The sequence below is a fragment of the Gavialis gangeticus genome, unplaced genomic scaffold, assembly GCF_001723915.1.
Source record: "Gavialis gangeticus isolate Ggan-Ray unplaced genomic scaffold, GavGan_comp1, whole genome shotgun sequence".
NCBI classification, from domain to species: Eukaryota; Metazoa; Chordata; order Crocodylia; family Gavialidae; genus Gavialis; species Gavialis gangeticus.
The window spans coordinates 114,131,339-114,153,283 of record NW_017729031.1 but is presented as its reverse complement, the minus strand read 5'-3'; the positions used below and the strand labels follow the sequence as shown (position 1 = coordinate 114,153,283).

General features: G+C 48.7%; 1 protein-coding gene and 1 long non-coding RNA gene across 2 annotated transcripts in view; one reads left to right on the top strand and one right to left on the bottom strand.

The window, feature by feature from the left end:
* Positions 1–21,945, top strand: part of LOC109302100 (parathyroid hormone/parathyroid hormone-related peptide receptor-like) — a 74,300-nt gene that overhangs the window by 8,803 nt on the left and 43,552 nt on the right. The gene's annotated exons all lie outside the window — the stretch shown is intronic.
* LOC109302101 lies at positions 10,917–17,561 on the bottom strand. The gene is made up of 3 exons (XR_002098704.1): positions 17,460–17,561; positions 13,871–13,873; positions 10,917–10,929 (listed from the first exon to the last, which is right to left on the bottom strand). It is a non-coding gene; the product is annotated as an uncharacterized LOC109302101 (long non-coding RNA).

Here is a 21,945-nt window from a genome sequence, read left to right as displayed (position 1 = left end):
TTTGAACGGGGAAAGGGGTGTTTAAGCCCCCTCCCTGGCCTCAGACCACAGCTGGGGTTTGCCTGGTGGGGTATAGTCCCCGCCCAGTAGACTAGGTTGCATCTCCAGCTGGGCTTGCCCCTCCCCCCACTATGTCAGTCAGCCCTCACTGCTCCAGCTAGGGAGCAAAGGGGTGGAGCCAGCCCTGCTCTCTGGAGCAAATGCACAGTCCTGCACAGCCCAGGGTTGTAAAGCATGCTGGGATGCTAGGGGACTATGATTTAATTTGCACCAGGAAGGGATCTGGGACAGAAGTTTCATAAACCGGTTTGACCCAACTCAGTTAAGTCTGATACTATGTTCAACTAGGTTTATCCTAAACCAGTTTCAGCCATTTTGAAACTGGTTTATGTGCACTGACCTTCTGCTCTTTTACAGGTTTAAACAGTTTCTGATCACTTAAACCAGTTTATGTGTAACTTCTGTCCTGAGCCCATAAGAACCATTGCCTTGGCAAAACACTCCCAGCTGGGTTGTGGGCCCTGATGCCCAAACAATTGAAATGAGATGCTCCTAAATATGCAACACAAATGCAGATTGAGCAGCACTTCTGCCTTGTCCTCTTTTGCTAAAGCTAAGCAAGCTGCTTCCACACCTGGGGCTGCCCCAGAGAGCAGGTGGCTGTGTACTAAGCTGGGGGACAGTGTTTGGTGACAGCCACTTGTGTTCTCCCTCAGCTTGCTTCTTTTCATCCACCTGAGAAGATTTCATGCTGCTGGACGGAGAGGTCACAGGCCTCAGCCCCTCTCAATTTCTGCAGAGCAGGTGCTGCTTAGACAGGTGTGGTGCAAGCTCCCCCACCCCACCTCAGAAGGAACCTGCCAAGAGTGAGTGGGGACCTCAGCCCATTCAGTCCTTGGTGAGAAGCCAAGGGCTGGGCAGGAGGGGCACTGAGTGACTATTAAGGACCAGTCACTACTCTTCTAAGCCTCAATCAGCCCTGGGGTTCTCCCAGTGATCAGGACAGTCTGTGAGTTGATGATTCATAGCATTCTCTATAAAAGACCCCCCTGGGAATTGTTTCACATCTGCAGTGTCATTGCCAAGATTGGGGCTGTGACTGGATCAACTTTAAAAACAATCCTGCTATGTCTGTAACAGTCCAAAGAGACTCCAACCATGACCAGTTGCTGGACAAACCTATCAAGATGCCAGGTTGTGCTCCAAAGAGCGTGCGGTCTAAGTAGGCCCAGGGTGGGCAAAGGACTAGAAGTGAACTGACTTGCTTCAGATCACGCAGTAGGTTAGTGGCAGAGAGCCTGGGTGTCTGCTTGACCACACAGCCTGCAGCAATGAATTCAACTGTGCTAAGAGATTTTTAGTGAAAGTACACCAGTGTGAGGTTAACAAGAGAATGGAGGGGCAGGAGAGGAGTCTTCTTCTCTCTCCAAAATACCACAGGCCCCAGCTAATATCCTTCTTCTCTCCCACTGAGTATTGTCCCTGCCCAACTCTGCATAATGAAACCAGGGAGCTGAGTCAGAAGAAATCCTTGTTCCTGTGACAGATCCCAGAGCAGCTCCCAGGGGCACTGGCAGCAGCAGCAATGGAGACCAGGTCAACGAATGTTCCTGGGCTACAGGGCCTGGAGGGACAAAAGAGTTAGAAAGGAACAAGCCTTGACAGGGCAAATGGCTCTGTTTTTACTCCTGGAAGGTGTCTCTGTGTTCTGCTGTGTAGCAAATCCAGACAGGCCTCCTGGCAGGAATCGGTTTGACTGGTCACAACAGCACTAGGTCTAATTTGAGACAAGCCTAAAATGTACAATACTCTGATGTGGATTTCCATCCTTCCTCAGAGTTCAGGTGGGAGTAGACCTGGAGGAGCAGGTTATGCCCATTGTTAAGAAAGGGACCACAGCTACGTCTGGATTTCTTGCCCCACGTCCCCAAAGAGTGCTAGAGATTTATGGCACTTGTGGACAGCACCCAGCTCTTTTGCAGGGCTGGGGCCTTAGTGTGATTCTATCACTGAGACTCAGCTTTCCTTTTGCTTTCTTACTCCATGGGTAGTCTATAAAGGAGCTGGGAACCTGGCACAGCAAGTTTGATGCTCCAGCACATTCCCATTGAGCTGGAAGGCTACACAGAGGGGCATTGCCAGAGTTCAGAACTGTCTTCATAGGCTTTGATCCTACAGGAGAGAAGCCAACAGAGCCCCCAGCCTTTTCCTAGAGATGCACTCCCACGGGAGAGATCCAAGCAGATGCAACAGTTGGCCTGAATACAGATCCTAGTTCCTCAGAATACAAATGTACCAGGAGGAACCAGGTGCCAAGCTGCTGAGAAGGAAAAGGCTGAACACAGATACCATTACCATTGTTAAGGGATAGCTAAGAGTCCACAGAGTACAATAAAAACAGCACTAATGGGTAACTTCACCTACAACTGTTTAAATCTTACATTGGGACAAAGCTTAAGGAGGCAAAATGCTGAAACTTTTAATGACAGTTTACTCAACAGGATATAAGGGCAGAGGTTTTTTTTTACCTACCTGTAACTCGTGAGTTAATTCAGGGGTTAAGCTTAGTTGAAGAAGTGCATAAGAGGGACCAGATACCATTATTAGAGCTGCTTGGAAAATGGTGGGGCTTTTGTCATGGAAAATTTTGGACTTTTTGCTGAAAACTCAAAAGCTAATATTTTTGGGTTTTGGCAATTGAAAACTGCCAAAATTTGGCAGACAAAAATGGGAAAATCTATTCTGAAAACTACAAGCCTCCCCCCCATCTGAAAACCCATAAACTTAACTGGAACGCCCAAAGACAAATGATCTTTGTCAGGGTTTTGACCAACACTTTTCAGTTTGTGTTTACAGTTTTCCATGGATATTTTTGCTTAGTCAAAAATTTGGTTTTCTGTCTCAGAAAGTGTCAATGGTAAAAATTACCACCAGCCCTAATGGTAATAGTCAACAGCCTCATAGGAGGAATCATACTGGCAAGAGAGTGTGGACACCCAGAACTTGAATAGCAAGGAGCTGCGTGGCAGCAGCGAGGTACGTTGGTGGAGCGGTGTAGAGGAAACCAAGGGTGAAATAACAGGAGGCATTGGGGGGATGTTTCAGGTCAGAATGGAGATTGAGCGAGCCTAGGGCAGTGATGGCAAGGGCCTGTTGCCAGGCAGCATTGAGCTGCATTGGCAATGAAGTGCATGGGAAATGGAGAGCTCCTGGCTACATTCTGCCCGCTTCTCCACCAAATTTACCAGATTCACACAAGTATGGGAACAAACAAAGCATAAGGAGAATAAACAGAGCAGGGCCTGTCCAATCCTTGCTGTTTTTATGGGGTGGTGTAGGCACGTGGGGAACTTTTTCTGCTTTCAGGAGAATTAAAACAGCAACCCATGGTTCTGGCCTGCACCTAGACAGAGCCCCTGGCATTGGGCTGCAGAGGCTGCCTGGCATGGCTGCCAGCAACTGGGGATGGGAGCAAGGCCACGCCCACCTGTGGAGTATGCTCTTTAGTGAGGTCCCTGGAGTCCCAGGTGATGGAGCTCCAGGCCCAGTAGGCAGACTTCATGCCATCAGGGCCCACGAGCAGGAGATTGATGACTAATATAGTCAGGCTCTTCTCCTGCAGAATGAAGAAGAGAAGAAGATACAGGAGAAGGTGGCCAACAAGAAGGCTGGCTGAAAAGATTCACCCGAAGCTACCTGGAAGATGGTCATGTCAGGCTCCAGGACATGCAAGGCTAGGGCTACCCCTCCCCTGGCATTGCACAACAGGTATGATTGCCTCACCATGCATGAGGAGGCTCCAATGGAAACACTGGGGAAGGAGGTGGGTAGTCAGCAAACTGCCACCCCAACAGAAAATGCAGGATGGTAGGGGACTCCCTCCTGCAGGGCACCGAGGGACCCATCTGCCATCTGGACCCCCTAGCCCATGAGGTCTGCTGCTTCCCTGGGGCATGTACCCAGGATGTTGCGGAGACGATCCCTAGGCTCGTCCATCACTCCAACCACTATCCCATGCTCATCATCCACATGGGCATGAATGACGCAGCCAGGAGTAATCCAGACCAGAGCATGAGTGACTATAGGGCTCTGGGGGCTGGGCTCAAGGGTTTGGGGGCACAGGTAGTCTTTTCCTCTTTTCCTCTGTGCTCCTGGTTGCGGACCACGGACTTAAGAGGGAAGAATGCATTGAAGAAGTGAACTGATGACTCAGGGGGTGGTGCTACCAAGAGGACTTAGGTTTCTTCAACCAGTTTCTTTGTGCCCAGGGAGAGAGGACTCCTGGGAAGGGACAGCATCCACCTCATGTGTAGGGGTAAGTCCCCATTCTTGGCCAGGATAGCCAATCTTCTAGATAGGGCTTTAAACTAAGATCGCCAGGGGATGGGGAAACACTGACTGGAGCATGCCCTGGGACCAGCACACAAGAAAGCTCAAAAGTTGGGGACACTAGGAGAGCCACTTTTGCAAGAGCTGAGGGAACGGTTGTCCCTCAATGTGACAGGAAATCAAGGGTCTCAATAGGAGGACTCACGTGCCTGTACACTAATGCCAGGAGCATGGGGAACAAGCAGGAGGAGCTAGCCCTCCTACTCTCCAGTGGTCATTACAACCTAGTAGGGATTATGGAGACCTGATAGGACTCCTCACATAATTGGAAAGTAGCCATAGAGGGCTACACCCTGCACAGAAGGGACCGAGAAGGGAAGAAAGGTAAAGGTGTAGCTCTCTATGGTAGGGAGCAGTACACCTCCTTGGAGGCCGACATTGGCTCCAAAGAAGAGCAGCTCAAAACCCTCTGGATCAAACTATTGGGGGTGGGGCGGTGGGGGCAGTGAGAAAGACCTAACTGTACGTGTATACTACAAACCACCAAACCAGGGGGAGGAGCTCGATCTGGAGTTCTTTTGAGAACTGGCAGAGGCTGCGTGCATACGGGACATGGTCATCATGGGCAACTTCAGTTACCCAGGCATCTCTTGGGAGGAACGCTCGGCTAAGTCGGATTGGTCACGTTGCTTCCTGACCTGTATTGAAGAGCTCTACCTGACTCAGGAAGTACACGGGTTGACCAGAGGTAACACTTTCCTAGACATGGTCTTGGCCAAAGGAGACAATCTGGTGAGCAACTTGAATATAGAGGGTAGCCTGGGCAACAGCAACCATAAAGCCACCACGGTCACTGTCTGTCGCAAGGCAGACAAATCAGCTAGCAGGGTTGAAGTTTTGGACTTCAAAAAAGCAAATTTCAACAGGCTCAGGGCACTAGTAAGGAAGCACTGTGGGACTAGGGACCAAAGGTGAAAGACGTGCACGAAGAGTGGTCGACATGATCCTCAAACCATGAAGGAAGTCCATTCCCATGTGGAGGAAAGGTAGCAGAAGGGCTGGTGAGCCCTCTTGGCTTAAAAGGGATATCATGGTCTTGAAAGAAGAAAGAGGCATACAAACAAAGGAAGCTTGGGACATTCCCCAGGGAGAACTATACAACTTCTCACACTTGTAGGGAACAGATTAGAAAGGCTAAGGTGGCAACTGAATTTAAACTAGCAACAGAAATCAAGGACAATAAGAAGTCCTTCTTTAGGGAAAAGGAGGAAAACAAATGGAAGCATGGGGCCATTGCTTAACAACTCAGGACAGCTGGTTACCGACACTCAGCAGACAACTGAACTCCTGAATGACTACTTTGCTTTGGTATTTCACCAGACTAAGGGGAAAATCATACTAGATAAGGTTCAGAATAGGCATGATGGGAATGACCGCTTTCCTACTATTGACGTTAAGCTGGTGTGTGATCATTTAGAAAAGTTAAACGTTTATAAATCAGCAGGACTGGATGAACTTCATCCGAGAGTGCTGAAGGAGCTAGCCCAAGATATCGCAGGACCCCTGGCAAAACTTCCAAAACTCATGGCACTCAGGGGAGGTCCCTGAAGACTGGAAGAGGGACAGTGCTGTTTTCAAGAAGGGGAGGAGAGAGGATGCAGGGAACTATAGGCCAATTAGCCTAACCTTTATCCCAGGGAAAATCCTGGAAAAATTCATCAAGGAATCTATGTGCGATAGGCTTGGAGAAGGTAGCATTCTGAATGACAGCCAGTATGGGTTCTTCACAGTAGGTCTTGTCTTTCCAATCTCATCTACTTCTATGACCAGGTAACTCTCCACCTGGATAAGAGAGAGGAGGTCGACATTTTATACCTAGACTTTGAAAAGGCCCTTGATCTGGTATCCCATTATGTTCTTGCAGGAAAATTGAAGGATTGTGGGCTTAACTGCTTGACAGTTAGGTGGGTAGGAAGCTGGCTGTGGGGTAGGACCCAGAGAGGTCTAATGAACGGATCTGTGTCATCCTGTCAAGAAGTGGCCAGTGGTGTCCCACAGGGGTCCATGCTTGGTCCAGTGCTTTTCAACATCTTTATCAATGATTTGGATGTGGGGTAAACAGCTCACTGGCCAAGTTCACAGACAACACCAAGTTCTGGGGGAGCATGGTCATGCTTGAAGATAGGCTGCAGATACAAGCTGACCTAGACAGGCTGGCAAGTTGGGCAGATCAAGTTCAATATTGAGAAGTGTAAAGTGCTCCATCTGGGGACGAACAATCCCCAACATACTTACAGGCTCCGTGGTGCCAAACTGACTAACACCATGACTGAAAGGGACCTAAGGGTAATAATAGACCATAGTATGAACATGAGCTGTCAGTTCAATGGTGTAGCCAGCAGGGCAAACAATACTCTGGCATGCATCAACTGATGAATCTCAAGCAAAACCAAGGAAGTGATTCTTTCACTTTACTTGGCATTAGTGAGACCCCAGCTGGAGGACTGTGTCCAGTTTTGGGTGCCATGCTTCAACAAAGACATGGTAAAGCTTGAGAGAGTCCAGAGAAGGGCCACGCATATGATCAGAGACTTGCAAGACAAGCCATACGGGGAAAGGCTGAGGAACTTGGGTCTCTTCAGCCTAAAAAAGAGAAGGCTGAGAGGGGACTTGGTAGCAGCTTACCACTACATCAGGGGAATACATCAAGGGCTCGGTGAACAACTGTTCACCAGGGCACCCTTGGGGAAAACCAAGTGTAATGACCACAAACTCCTGGAAGACTGTTTCAGGCTTAACACTAGGAAAAACTTCTTCACAGTCAGGGTGTTCAGACTATGGAATAAGCTCCCTCCAGAGGTGGTGCAAACATCTACCCTGGAAATCTTCAAGAGGAGACTGGAAGGTCACCTCACTGGGGTCACCTGACCCGCAGCTGTCTTTCCTGCCTAGTGCAGGGGGCTGGACCCGATGATTTTGCAAGGTCCCTTCCAGCCCCTAACACTCTATGAATCTTGAGCTTTCACCCAAGCCCCTTTTGATTTGGGTGTTGTTGGATCCTGACTTTGGGTCCTAGCTGATTTAAACTAGTTCCCAGTATTCTGGTTCAAAATAAGATTCCAAACCAGAATGAGCTGGTTTTCCAGCTTCTAACTCAGATGGGGCCAAAGTCTCCCAAGCAAAGCTGAGCTCATGTGTTTCTCACTAATCAGGATGTCAGAATTGTCTGAGCAAATGAGAATTCTACCATTTCAGGCATTTGCCCCCAACATGTCTTGCAAGATCTCAGTCCCAGGAAACAGGAACCACCAAACTCTCCCTCCTTCCTACTGCTGTTTATGTGCCCAATTGATGCCAACAGAAATTAATTGGGAATCAGCTTATATGAGTACTACAGACGTCCCACTCAAGCATTTTTTTTGCTAGGCAAAAGCATAGTAATGAGTTATAAAAAAGACCTTGAGAGGGTGGTGTTACTACTCACCTGCACCTTCTGTCTTCTATGGTGCTGTGAGTTCACTCCCCATGTCTTTGTTTGCAAAGCCCCCCACTGTTAAGTTTAGCACTGGGATGTCAAAACGGAAATTGACAGGGGATTCTTTGTTGCTGGTGGAGCAGGGAAAGTATCTACCATCGCAATGGACAAAAATGCAATTTGCTGGCAGGGCTAAACATGTAGCAGCTAGTGCACAAGTTTCACATGCCTCATGGACCAGACAAATATTGGGCTGTGGGCAGAAGCTGAAAGAGGCCCATGTGCAAACTATGTCACGCAACTGCATCTCTGCTGTATCACTTAATTCCCTGCAGCAATAGCTCTGACTTTCCAGGCTGAGCAGAGCTGGCTCTGGTCTACTATATTTTAGTTTAGACACTTTAAAGCTCATTTGGCATTGCATCGTCTGTCAGCAGGTGTGGGATGCTACTCCACCTCTATTCAGTGCCATTGTTAATTATTTACAGAGTGCTGTAAGTTATTTGTATGGAACCAGGGTCTCCTATTGTGCTGGATATGCATAGCAAGAGGCAGGCTCTACATCAAGGGGATTGCTGTTAGAAAGGACAAAGTGGTAAAAGAGTGGGAGGACAAAGAGACCCAGGGAGCTTAAGGGACTTGCCCAAGGTCACCCAGCAAGGTGGTAGCAGAGCCAGGAACCAAATCCAGGTCTCTGGCTCCCATTCCAGTGCTGCGACACTCTAGACCCGGCTGCCTGCTCTGGGTAAGTGCACACACACTGTTTATGATCTGGACCAAGACACATTCCCTACAGCTGGGAGGACCTGTGTCTACGAGAAGGATCAGGGGCAGGAGGAGCATCAGGTGTCACTTACAAGAGCCAAGCTAACCCTTCCCTGGCCCTGCAGCCACTGCTGAATTCAGGAATTTGGATCCTCTCTCATCATATAAGCCTGAGGTAGGTGCAGGGCCAGAGAAGGGTTAACCTGGGTCCTGGCAGTGATATTTCTTGCAGCAGCATCCTGTCCATGATCTCTTGCCCAGCTGGAGGCTTGAGTCCCCCTACTTCCATTCCAGTGCCCCAGAGCATAGACTGTATGAGGTAGCCTCTGGGTGGCAAAGATCAGAATGGCACCTGGAGGGTGGGAGGGATTGTGACCTTCCTGCCAAAAAGGTTGGCCACCATTGGATTAGGGAAAACTACGGTGGACTGCCCCAGCTAGCACACATGCTGTCAGGGCTCCACCCTTCCCCTAAGTGCCGTCCAAAAGAGGTAGAAATAACAGTTTGCAGAGCTCTAACAGGTATCTGCATGATGGGAAAGTAGGTATCCCACAGCAGTTGAGGACAGATGCATGTCTCTAGGCCTTGGGAGAGCTGCACGGAACTAGCCCTCAAGACTGAGACTGATCCAGGCCTATTAGCTGAGCTGGAACCAGTGTGATTTGGCGTAAGGAGAAAATGCTTTTTGTAGCAGGTTTTGATGGAAGATGTAAGGCTGGATCCTTATGTCTCGCACTGGCTTAAATCCATGGTTTTCCATGGAGTCACCCTGAATTTACTCGTGTAAGTAGGAGCCTCCTCTGGCTCCTGTGTTCACTTCCCAGGCCCCCCAGGCTTTACTGAACAGGCCAATTTGCTACCATAGATTAATTACATGGAACAGATCCTCTTCTGGTACATGGTGAATAGCTATTTTATCTCTCCTATCTCTGAGCAATCACTTAGTTTCTTTATGTGATGTCTGCTGCCCTTGCCAAGAGAGGCTGGTAGTGCAGGTATTAAATAAATACAATTAAACAGTCATGATCTTAAGAGGAGCCTTGACAGCAGGAGACAAGGCAGGAGGCTGTCTGAGCTAGATGCTGACCCTGCCTGGGCAGGGAGGAACAAAGAGCTGAAGTGCACAGTGAGCCTTGTTCACGTGGCCCCTGACAAGTTGCTGGGAAGTGGATGATGAAAGCTGAAATCATCTCAGTTCTCAGCTGACAGCTTTGGCTTCAGTCAGTTTCACATGACTGCCCTGCACAGGGGGAAGAGGGGCTCAAAGGGATTCCTCAGGTGCTAGGAGGCTCTAGGAGTCAGTCCTTGAAGAATCAGAAGGCTCAATGGTGCTAATTGGAATTGGTAGCATAACTTATGGGGATGAGGTGCTGGGTGGAGGGGCACAAAAATGGCTATCACTGCAGTGATGGCTGAATGCACAGCCATGATCTGCACCATGGCTGCCCTGCTACACCTCTGGTGCTGATGACCTGTGGGGAGACTGCTCTTGGCTCCCTAGGTCCTCCCACAGCATGCTCCCCTACATTAGAAGTAGCCCCTGTGCTGGGACCTAGGGGGCTGTGCCTGCATTCACAGGAGATGGGGGGCTGCTTCAACCGTGGGCCCCTGCACCTGCCGCACTGCTCACAGTTTGTCATGTGGAGTCAGGAAGATCATGGAAAAGAGGCTTCTGTACAGGGAGAGATGAAGTAGGCTGGGACTTTTCCACTTAGAGGGGATCTGATAAAGGTCTGCAACATTGCAAACAGCATGGAGAAGGGAAATAGGAATTGACTGTTTGATCTGTCATAGCAGTAGAAATTTTGACTTACAATTAAGTTATTAGAAAGCAGGAACAAAACAAACACAGGAAATTCTTTTTCACCCAACATATAATTAACTAGAGCAGGGGTGTCAAACATGCAAGCCATGGGCAGGATCTGGCCCATTGGACTAGCAAAGAACCACTGGAAATTGGGGGAATGGCCAAGGGGGAGTGTCCTGCCACAGAATTCAGCGATCAGCAGCAGGAAGGTGATTGACACAGCCCCCGGTCACCCTCCAGCTGCTTTGTCATTGCTCTGACTCTACCTCTCTGGTTGCTGGCCCTACTGTAATTGTGTGCCCCATGCTGAATCCAGAGTCAGACCTGTTGCCATCATGTGCCCCATGCTAGAGCCAGAGTCAAAGCCAGAGCTGCCGTCCTGCCACTGAACATGCTTTGTGGCAGCAGCTCCAGCTCCACTATGGGGCATGCAGCACATGGAGGGAGCTGGACTTGCCACTGCCTGAGCCATCCCATGCCCTGGACTGGATACAGTCTACAAGGAGCCTGGTGGCCTAGATACAGCCCAGGACAGGACGTGAGTTTGATAACCCTGAATTAGTAACTCATTGCTGCAAGGTGTTGCGGAGGCTGACAATTTATAAAGGGAATGGAGATAGATTATTCTTAGTGGCCATAGGGGACAGGACTAGGATCAGCAGCCTCAAACAGCAGTCTAGGAAATTTAGCTGGGAGATTAGGAAGATCTTTCTGACTATGAGGGTGGTCAAACATTGGAACAGATTATCTAGAAAAGTGGAATTTCCATACCTGGACATTTTCAACCTCAGGTTAAATAGACACTTGGCTGGGATGGTTTAGTCAGGGATGATGCTGCCTTGAGCAGGGGCTAGACCAGATGGTCTCACGAGGTCCCTTCCAGCTCTACTTTCCTGTGATCCTATAATTTTACTGGATTCCAAAGGGGATTGCACACATTCATGCAGGAAAGATCCATCGATGGGTATTAAACTTTACAATTAGGGGTGCAGCTTCCCAATGAGCACTTCCTAGGCCCCTAAGTGCAGGAAGCTGCAAGAGGAGAGGGGCAGGGGGCAGATCAGTCTGGACAGGCCCTGCATAAATACTCTTTCGCTTAGCATCCACTCTCTGCTACACTGAAATAGAAAATACTGGGCTGGATGGACTCATGGTCTGCCCTAGTATGGCAATTCTCATGTTCTTAAGATTTACCAGTCTCACTCTGATTACCCTGGGCTGGGTGGGGCTACAGGTTAGCTCCCCCAGTACACCCTGGAAAGACTGTACTGTGGCATGGGGCATGCTGGTGGTGCAGGCACATGCTAATTGTCCTCACTGTCCCTGAGTAAGGCAGAAGTTAAAAGAAAGCACCAGTGCCCCTCCTCAAATTCATTAGAGTGACCACACAGGGCTCACTGGGCTCCTCATAGACTCTACCGTGCTTAGACTGGTCCTGTAATTAGCTCTCTGTGTTCCTCTGCTCTGTGACTACAGGCCAGAGCTGCTGCTTCTGCTATCTTCATCTACTTCCTGTCAAGTTTGCAGGGGAAATGACTAGACATAAAACAGTGGCTAATGCATGTGTGCCCTTCCGCAGGTCCAGCCCAAGGTCATTTGCACAAGCCATTCAAACCTGGGGTCCCTGGGCATGTTTATAGCTGTTGCAGCCTCATTTCCTCTCTGGCTGCTCTGTTATTTTTCTTGCTGCTGTTTCCATTCTTTCCAGGCTGGCTCTTATCTTTATGGCTCATCTCCTGCGTAAGCCCTAATGACCATGGCTTAGACCCAGTAAAGAATAGGTCTTGTTCTGTGTTGTGGAGGACAACAAAACAGCAAGAGACAAATTTCTGGGGGATTAGGGAACCTGCTGCTGACTGGAGAGATTAAGTTCCTGTAGGATCATCCTTGTAACCCCTTATTTTGTCCTTTGTCTCCCAAGGCAGCCTGCAAAAATACGTAAGTGCAGGTGATTTGTATTAATTATCTGAGAGGCTGACGAAGCATTGGCATAGCTGGCTCCCTTAGAGGAACTAGATACTTAGCAATGTGTCCCATAAAGCCACCTTTTTAGCAGCTGTCATTGTTTCTCCTGAGGGATGTTAAACAGGTTTAGACTGATACCCAAACCAGGCATAATGGACTGTGGTGAGGATCTAAGGTGTGGGCAGAGTTGTCTCAGGGAGGAATCCAACCAGTAGCTGAACCCTATTATCTTAAAATTATCTCTTTTGGGTACACTGAGGGCTTAGTCTCAATGTGGATTGAGTAACTAACTCTCAGGCACAATCTGGTTCTGGTGGATCTGGTTTTGGCCAAAGGGGATGATCTGGTGAGCAATCTGAGGATTGAGGGGAAGCCTGGTGACAGTGACCATGAACTGATCACCTTCTCCATTCGACACAGGGCAGGCAAATCCTTCAGTAAAACAGAAATCCTCAACTTTGGGAAAGCGGACTTTCACAAACTCAAGAGACTCATCAGTCAGGCAGTAATAGACCATGGCCCCTTGGGAAGGGGAGTCCACAAGGAATGGTTATTCCTTAAGAACTCAATCCTAGAAGCGCAAGAGAAGTCCATCCTGTCCCGCAGGAAATGTAGTCAGCAGGCAGGAAAGTTCCTTTGGCTAAATAGGAAACTGCTGGACCTCCTGAAACTCAAAAGAGAAGCCTACACCAAACAAAAAATGGGAATCATCACCAAGGAGGACTACTCAGCATTTGTCCGCACCTGCAGAAAGCAGTTCAGAAAAGCGAAGGCAGAAATGGAACTCAGACTAGCCGTCAGAATCAAAGGCAACAAAAAATCCTTCTTCAGATATGTGGGTAGTCAGAAAAAGAATAAAGGCAACATTGGACCCCTGCAAGATAAAATGGGGCAGCTGACGTCTGACGCCCAAAAAAAGGCCAATCTCCTAAACAAATACTTTGCGTCCGTTTTCCACCCACTCAAGGTGGTCACACTATCAGAACACAAAACGTCCAGGGAGTGGGAGATGTGCCCATAATTGATGCTGATCAGGTGAGAGAACATTTCAAAATCCTAGATGTCCAGAAGTCTGCAGGCCCAGACGGAATGCGCCTGAGAGTCTTCAAGGAGCTGGCAGACATCATAGCACACTGCATGGAGATGATATCTGAGAACTCGTGGCACTTGGGTGAGGTGCTGGAAGTCTGGAAAAGAGCCAACATGGTTCCAGTCTTCAAAAAAGAGAGGAAGATCCAGGGCTTTACAGGTCGATCATCCTGGTGTCCATCCCTGGAAAGATCCTGGAGAAAATCATCATGGAATCCATCAGCAACAAGCTAACAGAAGGCAACCTTCTGAATGCCAGCCAACATGGCTTTGTCACTGGAAGGTCTTGCTTGACTAACCTCATCACCTTCTATGACCAGGTGGTGCATTGCCTTGATAAGGGAGATGAGGTTGATGTTATATACCTGGATTTCAAAAAAGCCTTTGACTTGGTCTCCCATGATGTCCTCATGGTTAAGCTGGCGAATTGTGGCCTTGACCCTCTCACGGTCCAATGACTGGGGAACTGGCTTCGGGGTCGGACCCAATGACTACTAGTTGATGGGAGAGAATCAACATGGCACAAGGTGACCAGTGGAGTTCCTCAGGGCTCAGTTCTCGGGCTGGTAGTCTTCAACATCTTCATTAATGACCTGGATTCCGGCGTCAGATATGGACTGGTAAAGTTTGCATATGACACTAAACTATGGGGGAAGATGGCCACACTAGCAGACAGGCTGGGGATACAAACCAACCTGGACACCTTGCAAGTTGGACGGACCAAAACTTGATGGCATTTAACATAGAGAAGTGCAGGGTGCTCCACCTTGGGAGAAACAACCAGCTTCATACTTATAGGCTCAGCAGTGCTATGCTTGCTAACACCATGACCAAAAGAGACTTGGGGTCTTGATTGATCACAAGATGAACATGAGCCACCAATGCAATGCCGTGGCAAGCAAAGCTAACCAAACTCTGGCATGCATCCATCGATGCATCTCTAGCAAAACAAGAGACATCATCCTCCTGTTCTACTCGACCTTGGTAATGCTGCAGCTGAAGTACTGCATCCAGTTTGGGGCCCCCCAGTTCAGGAGGGACGTGGATAAGCTTGAGAGAGTCCAGAGGAGAGCCATCCGTATGATCAAAGGCCAAGAGAGCAAACCTTACAAGGAGAGGCTGAGGGACATGGGACTCTTCAGCCTGGAGGAGAGAAGGCTCAGGGGAGATGCGGTGGCAGTCTATAGGTACATAAGGGGAGTGCATCAGGATCTGGGAGAACAGTTGTTTACTAGAGCTCCCCAAGGAATAACAAGGTCCAATGGCCAGAAACTCCTAGAATGCCGATTTAGACTGAACATAAGGAAAAACTTCTTCACAGTCCAAGTGTCCAAGGTCTGGAACAGATTCCCCCAGGAGTTGGTGCAAGCACCTACTCTGGACTCATTCAAAAGGCGTTTGGATGTTCATCTTGCTAGGATCATTTGATCCCCACAGACTTCCCACATATGGCGGAGGGGCTGTACTCAATGATCTCACAAGGTCCCTTCCAGCTTCTAATGTCTATGAAATCTATGAAATCCCCACTCTGCTGCCACCTGGCCCTGGGCTAGAAGTGAGTTACTACAGCTTCAGAAGCATGCAGCTTGCGTATTCCTTTGTATCAGGCCAGTGAGGGACTAGTAGCCTTTGTACTCCAAGAATGGGTGTCCAAGAGCAGGGTTTCCTTTCTATCTCAGACCTGGACCCAAAATCTCGGTAGGCTGAAAAGGGTGAACAGGCCTTGCTTCTCTGCCTAGGGGCCTGAGCCTTGTGTGGTCACTCTGCCCAAAGGAAGTGATTCTTCTACTGTATTCAGGACTGGTGAGGCCTCACCTGAAATACTGGGTCCACTTTTGGCCCCATACTTCAAGAAATACCATATTTACTTGTATATAAGATGACCCCCAATAATTAGATTCTACATATGGAAAATTAAAAAATATTCAGTAATTTTCCAGGTATAGAATCTAATTATGGGAGGTTTGCCTTGAATTGCCCCCTACCTCCCACTGCTAGATCAGGAAAAATAAATCTGGGAGGTCAGGTAGCCCCCTTGCCCTCTGCCCCCCCCCAACCTCTTCTCCCTGCAGACCCTTCTCCCCCTCCTTACTTTAAGACCCTGCTCTCCCTGAGCACATGAAAGTGAGGGACAAAGTTGAAAACACTGAGCTTGTAATAAACATACCTGTAGTAGTTTACATATAGGCAAATTACTACAGGAGCCCATATATTTAGTTCAGCCAGAATTGATATATTTTACCTTTTTTTGAAACTGCTGCAAACTTTAGCCCAGGTACTCTGTAAATAGGGTGACAATACATCCTGATTTGGCTGGGACACTCCAAGATGCTGGTTGGTCAAAAGTCCCAAGCTAGAGTCTGGCAGGGAGGTAGAAAGGCATGGTGCACCAGGTGCATCCTGCTGATGCTGTGCGGGATTTGGTGATGCTTGCCAGACACTTAAGGCTGGTGAAGAAACAGGAATCATTGGAAACAGGAAAGAAAGGCTTAGCTGTGGGAGCGAAGGAGAAGTTGAAATGTATTCAATGTTGTGGTTCACCATGACTTGAAAAAGAGTTGGCACTGAGGGGGACTGTTTACAATGTATCTTATACCTTATTTAGATGGTTTGCTACATATATCTTATTTAGATGGTCTGCACTAATTTACCCTTGTGGTAGGTTCCCATACTTACCTGGCAGGGGAGATACTATGAACTTGTCAGCCTTGAATTATTCAATGTAGTTAGAGGGTGAAGGTCTGTTCCTTTCACTGCAAACAGGCTGACCCATGCAAGAGTCTACACATGCCTCCTATTGTGAGGACCTCAGCTACACAATTTATGGTGATAGAGGATTTCTCTTGGGCTTTCTCTCTAGCTTGCTCCTTTGGCCTTCTGGCTAAGGGCAAACAAGACTAGGGGGCATCTGAACTCCAAGGCCTCTGGGCTTGGGGATTGCATGTAGGATGTCTACCATGGACTTGAGAGTATCTGAGGCCCCAAACTAAAAGTCTGAGAGATAGGATAATTGCTAGTGGTAGCGCCACACAGACTTGAAGGATTGACGTCTACTCAGTCAAAATATGGATCTTAATTTAGAACTGATTTGGCCTTGGAAACAAAATTGAAAAAAATGTGGTAGGTTTCCATCAGTATGTTTGCCCGATAGAGGCCAAATATTTTTTAGTCATGCTCAGTGTTGGCTACATTGAATCAGCTTCATAGCTAGTTTCCATTAGCAGTTTAATGATAGACAGTGTATTTAATGAGGTTCCCTTGTATAAGAATATAACACAAAGGGCTCTTTTCCCCATCCTGACTGTGTGGGGGGGAAATTTCATCTTTCATTCAAGTAAATACATGGACAGATTAGAAAAAGTGCAGAACAAAGCAACAAAAATGATTAGGGGCTAGGAGGCAAGACTTATGAGGAAAGTCTGAAAGGACTAGGGTTATTTATAGTAGGGTAGATTGACCAATAAGGTCTCTAGATTTTGTTGTCAAAGGCAAAACATTCCCACAAATGGCCACAGCGTGCTTTGGGTAGAGGTGGTCTACCCATCTCAGAAAAGTCATGTTGCCAATCTGGCAAGTAACATGCATAGCTGCTATATTGGAATCCAAGATGATTGCCATGAATTCACATTTGGATCAATATTTCATCCCCCAGTAGGGTTAGAAAATTAATTCCAATGATAAAACTTATATTGTATAAACCAAGGAGATTAATCATAACATTTCTGTGGTGGTAGCTATATTGGATTCCAAGACAGCTGACACATTAGCATGTATGTATAGACACAATGTAATTAAAAAACCTATTAAACAATAATACTAAGAACTCACAAATGATATCACTACAAATTTAATAGCAGGCCTACAGTATGAAAAATATAACTCAGGTTAGCCTACTTGTTCAAGTTATATTGAATAAGACACTACTTTTTTTATTCACAATGCAGATAAGTCAGATATTAATAATACATAACCCAATGTCAGTGAAACACAGAGACATATGTTCAGCTTGAGGCAATAGGAAAATGTAACAGTCTAATCCAATGGTAATATAACAGTAATACAACGGTATATATAACATTAATACAATGGGTAATTGCAGTTTTTCAAATCTCTTCATTACTTTAATCCATTTCTGAATCCCTCTAGTTATTACACAGATTGTAACATGCTGGGTGCATGTACACAAGGTAGTTTTCTGTGCAGTAGAGCAGTTTACTGCACAGTAAGTGTTTGTGTCTACATGTACAGATGCTTACTGTGCAGTAAATTGCTCTAATCATGAGTAAATTTGCTACTGTGCAGTAGCACATGTGTAGACACTGGCTGGGAGCAAATTTGCTTCTGGTCAGCGTCTACATATGCGCTACTGTGCAGTTACCGATCGTGAGTAAATTTGCTACTTGCATTTGCAAGTTTGTGCACTTATGGGGGAACAGCCAGAGGCTGGGGTGCTGGGTGCCTGTCCCTGGGCTCTTCCCCCTAAGCAGCCCCACCACATGGCCCCCCACCCTGGGAGGGAACACACAACCATGTAAATAGTTAGCACAGAGAAGAGGGTGTTTTGTTGGTGGTGAGTGGTGGAGGGGCTCTTTGGGAAGGAAGGGAGGGGGGACAGGCTCTGTTGCTGGGGAGGGAGAGGGGTTTCTGTTTCTGTGAGGGGAATAAACTGCTTTTCATAGAACTATCCACAGTGAGCATGATGCTGGGGTTGTGCAGAAGGGCAGAGGTCTGTGGGCAACTGTCTGGGAAGGCTACACCAGGGAGTGCAGGAGGAGGTGATTGACTAATATATCTCACACCTGGTGCCCTGGCCCTGCTGGTGAATATACAGCTCACCCGGGGCCTCAGTGTGGGGGCCCACCACTGTTGCTGCCACTGCATTTTGTGCTTCTGGTGCCAGGCATCTTCCATCTGCTGTTTCTCCTCCACCCAGGCCTCATGAAAGAACTCTACCTGGGCTTTGCAGATGTTATGCAACACACAGGCTGCAATGATGACCCCAGGGATGTTGGCCTTGGCAAACTCGAGGTGGGCAGTGAGGGTGCACCAGCACCTCTTCTGCCAGCTGAAGGTACGCTCCATGAGGGTGCAGATCTGGCCTAGGCACCAGTAGAAGTATGTCTAACAGGGGTCCACCTGGCTGGAATAGGGTTACATGAGCCAGGGGAGGAGTGGCTAGGCGGGGTCCCCAATGAAGAGGGGCAGGAACATCACTGTGCCCAAGTGGGGGTCTGGCACCCCAGCACAAAGTGCGAGCTCTCCACCAGGGCTGACAGAGTAGTGTTGCAAAAGACATTAGCATTGTGGACACTCCCCTCCCAGCCACCACTCACGTTTGTGAAGGCACCATGGTGGTTGATGATGATCTGTAGTACAACAGAGTGGAAGCCCCACCAGCTGTAGTAGGGGCAGTCACTGTGGGGCGGGCAAGCAATGGGGATGTGGGTCCCATCCAGGGCCTTAATGCACTGGGGGAAGCCCAGGGCACAGAACCCCACCACCATCACCAGGGGATTGTGAATGTGGAGCTCTGTGTGCCCAGCACATCCTCAAGGGCAGTGGATACCTCTAGGATGGCCTCCCTGGTGGTTGCCTTGCTCATGCTGAAGAGGTGGCCGATGTAGTGGAGGCTGGTGGGCTTGGCCAGCTTGAGCAGGGTGATGGTCAGCCAGATGTCTGCAGGGAGGAGCTGCCGCATGGTGGTTTTCTGCTGCTCCAGGTGTGGGTAGAGCTGCTTCAGGAGGTCCTGAAAGGTGGCCTGTGTCATCCAGAATGCTTCCAGCCACTGCTTGTCATCCTGGGTGGTCTGGATGACTTGCAGCCACCAGTCCTGGCTGGCCAGGTGGACCCAGAGGCAGCATGGCTGGAGGCCCAGGAAGACATGAATGGCTCTGGCAGTGGTGTCCAGGAGTGCATTGTTGGAGTTCCTGCCAGGGTCCAGGCAACAGGACAGGGTCTGGGCAGCAGCTGCATGATGGTGGGGGGTCTGGGCTGGTGCCTGGGCTGATGCAGTGAGGTTGGCCAGGTGGGCACTGCACGCGAGGGAGCTGCAAGGGCTCAGACTGCCCTGGGCCAGACAGCAGTCACTGCAGCATGCCAACATGGCCAGCACCAAGGCGAGCAGGAGCCTGTAGTGGTGGATGTCACTGCCAGGGGTTGGGGATGGAGCAGCCATGGTGTGGGGAGGCAGAGGCTGTGGCGAGAGCCGCCACATGCTGCCTCTGGACTCTGCGCACTGCTCCCAGCCAGAAAAGCAGCTGGCCAGGGAGCAGGGCTGCCTTTTAAAAATGGCTGCCAGCCACAAGCAGCTGTGGCTGGAGCCTCCAGCTCCACCTAGTGGTGGCAGGGGCCCATTGCAGGGCTGCAGGGAACAGAGGCAGTTTGCTAAGAGCAGCAAATCTGCTCCTGCATCCCTGCATTCATAGACGCATACCTGGAAAATTTTACTCTTGAATAGTTTACTTGAGAGTAAACTGCTCCCAGATTACTTGCATGTGTAGATGTGCCCGCTGTCTCGTAGCACTCACTGACAGGAGTGCATGACATGTTAACCTGCTTGCATGAGCATGCTGGTCCCTGGCATTCCATCTTGCACTTGCAACTTGTTATCTGAAGGTATTTTGCTGGGAGTGGTTCAAGCGTGTTTATGATAGGAATATAACCATCATTTTCAGCTTCCCAACCACACTGATCAGGTGATGGCAATAGTAGATAAGGTTCAAATGTACTTTGCCAAACATTTCATAGATTTCATAGATTTCATAGACATTAGGGCTAGAAGGGACCTCAGAAGATCATTGAGTCCAGCCCCCTGCACCAGGGGCAGGAAGTCAGCTAGGGTCATAGGATCCCAGCAAGAAAAACATTCAGGTTTCTCTTGAAGGTGTTCAAAGTAGGTGCTTGAACCACCTCTGGTGGCAGGCCATTCCAGACCTTGGGGGCTTGGACAGTAAAGAAATTCTTCCTTATGTCCTGCCTGAAATGGTCTTGCAGGAGTTTATAACTGTTCGACCTTGTCATCCCTTGGGGCGCTCTGGTGAACAAATGTTCCCCCAGATACTGGTGAACATGCCTTATAAACTTATAGGTGGCCATCAGATTACCCCTGAGCCTGTGCTTTTCCAGGCTGAAGAGTCCCATAGCTCTCAGCCTTTCATCATAAGGCCTGTTTTCCTGACCTCTGATCATGCACATGGCTCTCCTCTGGACTCTCTCAAGCTTCTCCACATCCTCTTTGAATTGTGGAACCCAAAACTGGATGCGGTACTCCAGCTGTGGCCTCACCAAGGCTCAGTACAACAGGAGAATGATGTCCTGGGATTTGCTTGAGAAGCATCTATGGATTCAAGCCAGGGTTTTGCTCACTTTACTAGCTGCAGCATCACATTGCAGGCTCATGTTCATCTTGTGGTCAATCCTGGCCCCCAAGTCCCTCTCGTCTGTAGCACTGCTGAACCTATAGACATGCTGCAGGTTTTTCCACCCAAGGTGGAGGACCTTGCATTTTTCGGTGTTAAACACCATCAGGTTCTCATCCGCCCATTTCGTGAGGCTGTCAAGGTCAGCCTGGATTACCTCCTGTCCTCAGGTGTGGATGCTTTGCCCCAAAATTTGGTGTCATCGGCGAACTTGGTCAGTCTGCTTCTGACTCCAATGTCCACATCATTAATGAAGAGGTTGAACAAAATAGGTCCAAGGACAGAGCCTTGAGGGACCCCACTGGTCACAGGGCACCATGACAATTGACTTCCATCAACCACTACCCTCTGGGTCCAGCCACGGAGCCAATTCCCCAGCCAGCGGATCATGGTGGACCTGAGGCCACAGTTGGCCAGTTTTGCCAAAAGATGATCAAGAGATACCAGATTGAAGGCTTTTTTAAAGTTGAGATATACAACATCAGTCTCTTCCCACTTGTCCAGGTGATAGGTCACCTGGTCGTAAAAGGAAATGAGATTGGTCAAGCACTATCTACCTGCAACAAACCCGTGCTGGCTATCCCTCAGGGTGTTGCCATCGGCTAGTCTGTTAAGAATGGCCTCTTTGATGATTTTTTCTAAGACCTTCCCTGGGATAGAGATCAGGCCTGTAGTTTGCCGAATCCACTTTTCTCCCTTTCTTGAAGACAGGCACCACATTGGCCTTCTTCCAGTCATCGGGCACTTCACCAGAGCACCAGGAGCTCTTGAAGATCCATGCCAGGGGCTGAGCTATGATGCAGGCCAGCTCCTTGAGTACTCTGGGGTGTAAATTGTCAGGGCCAGGTGACTTGAAGGTGTCCAGCCTCTCAAGCTGTTCCTTCACGAGGTCAGCATTGATGGAGGGCAAGGAACCACCCTCACTTAGGTGTCCCTGTCCCGTAATGGGCAGGGGCATCCCATGGGATGCCCCATAGCTTTGATTATTGGTAGGGGTTACCTTGGACCAAAAAAGGTTAACTTTGATTACTGGCTCTATGTGCATGGTGCATAAAAGGAGCCACATGTAGGTGGAAGTTTATTTTGAGTTTTTCTTT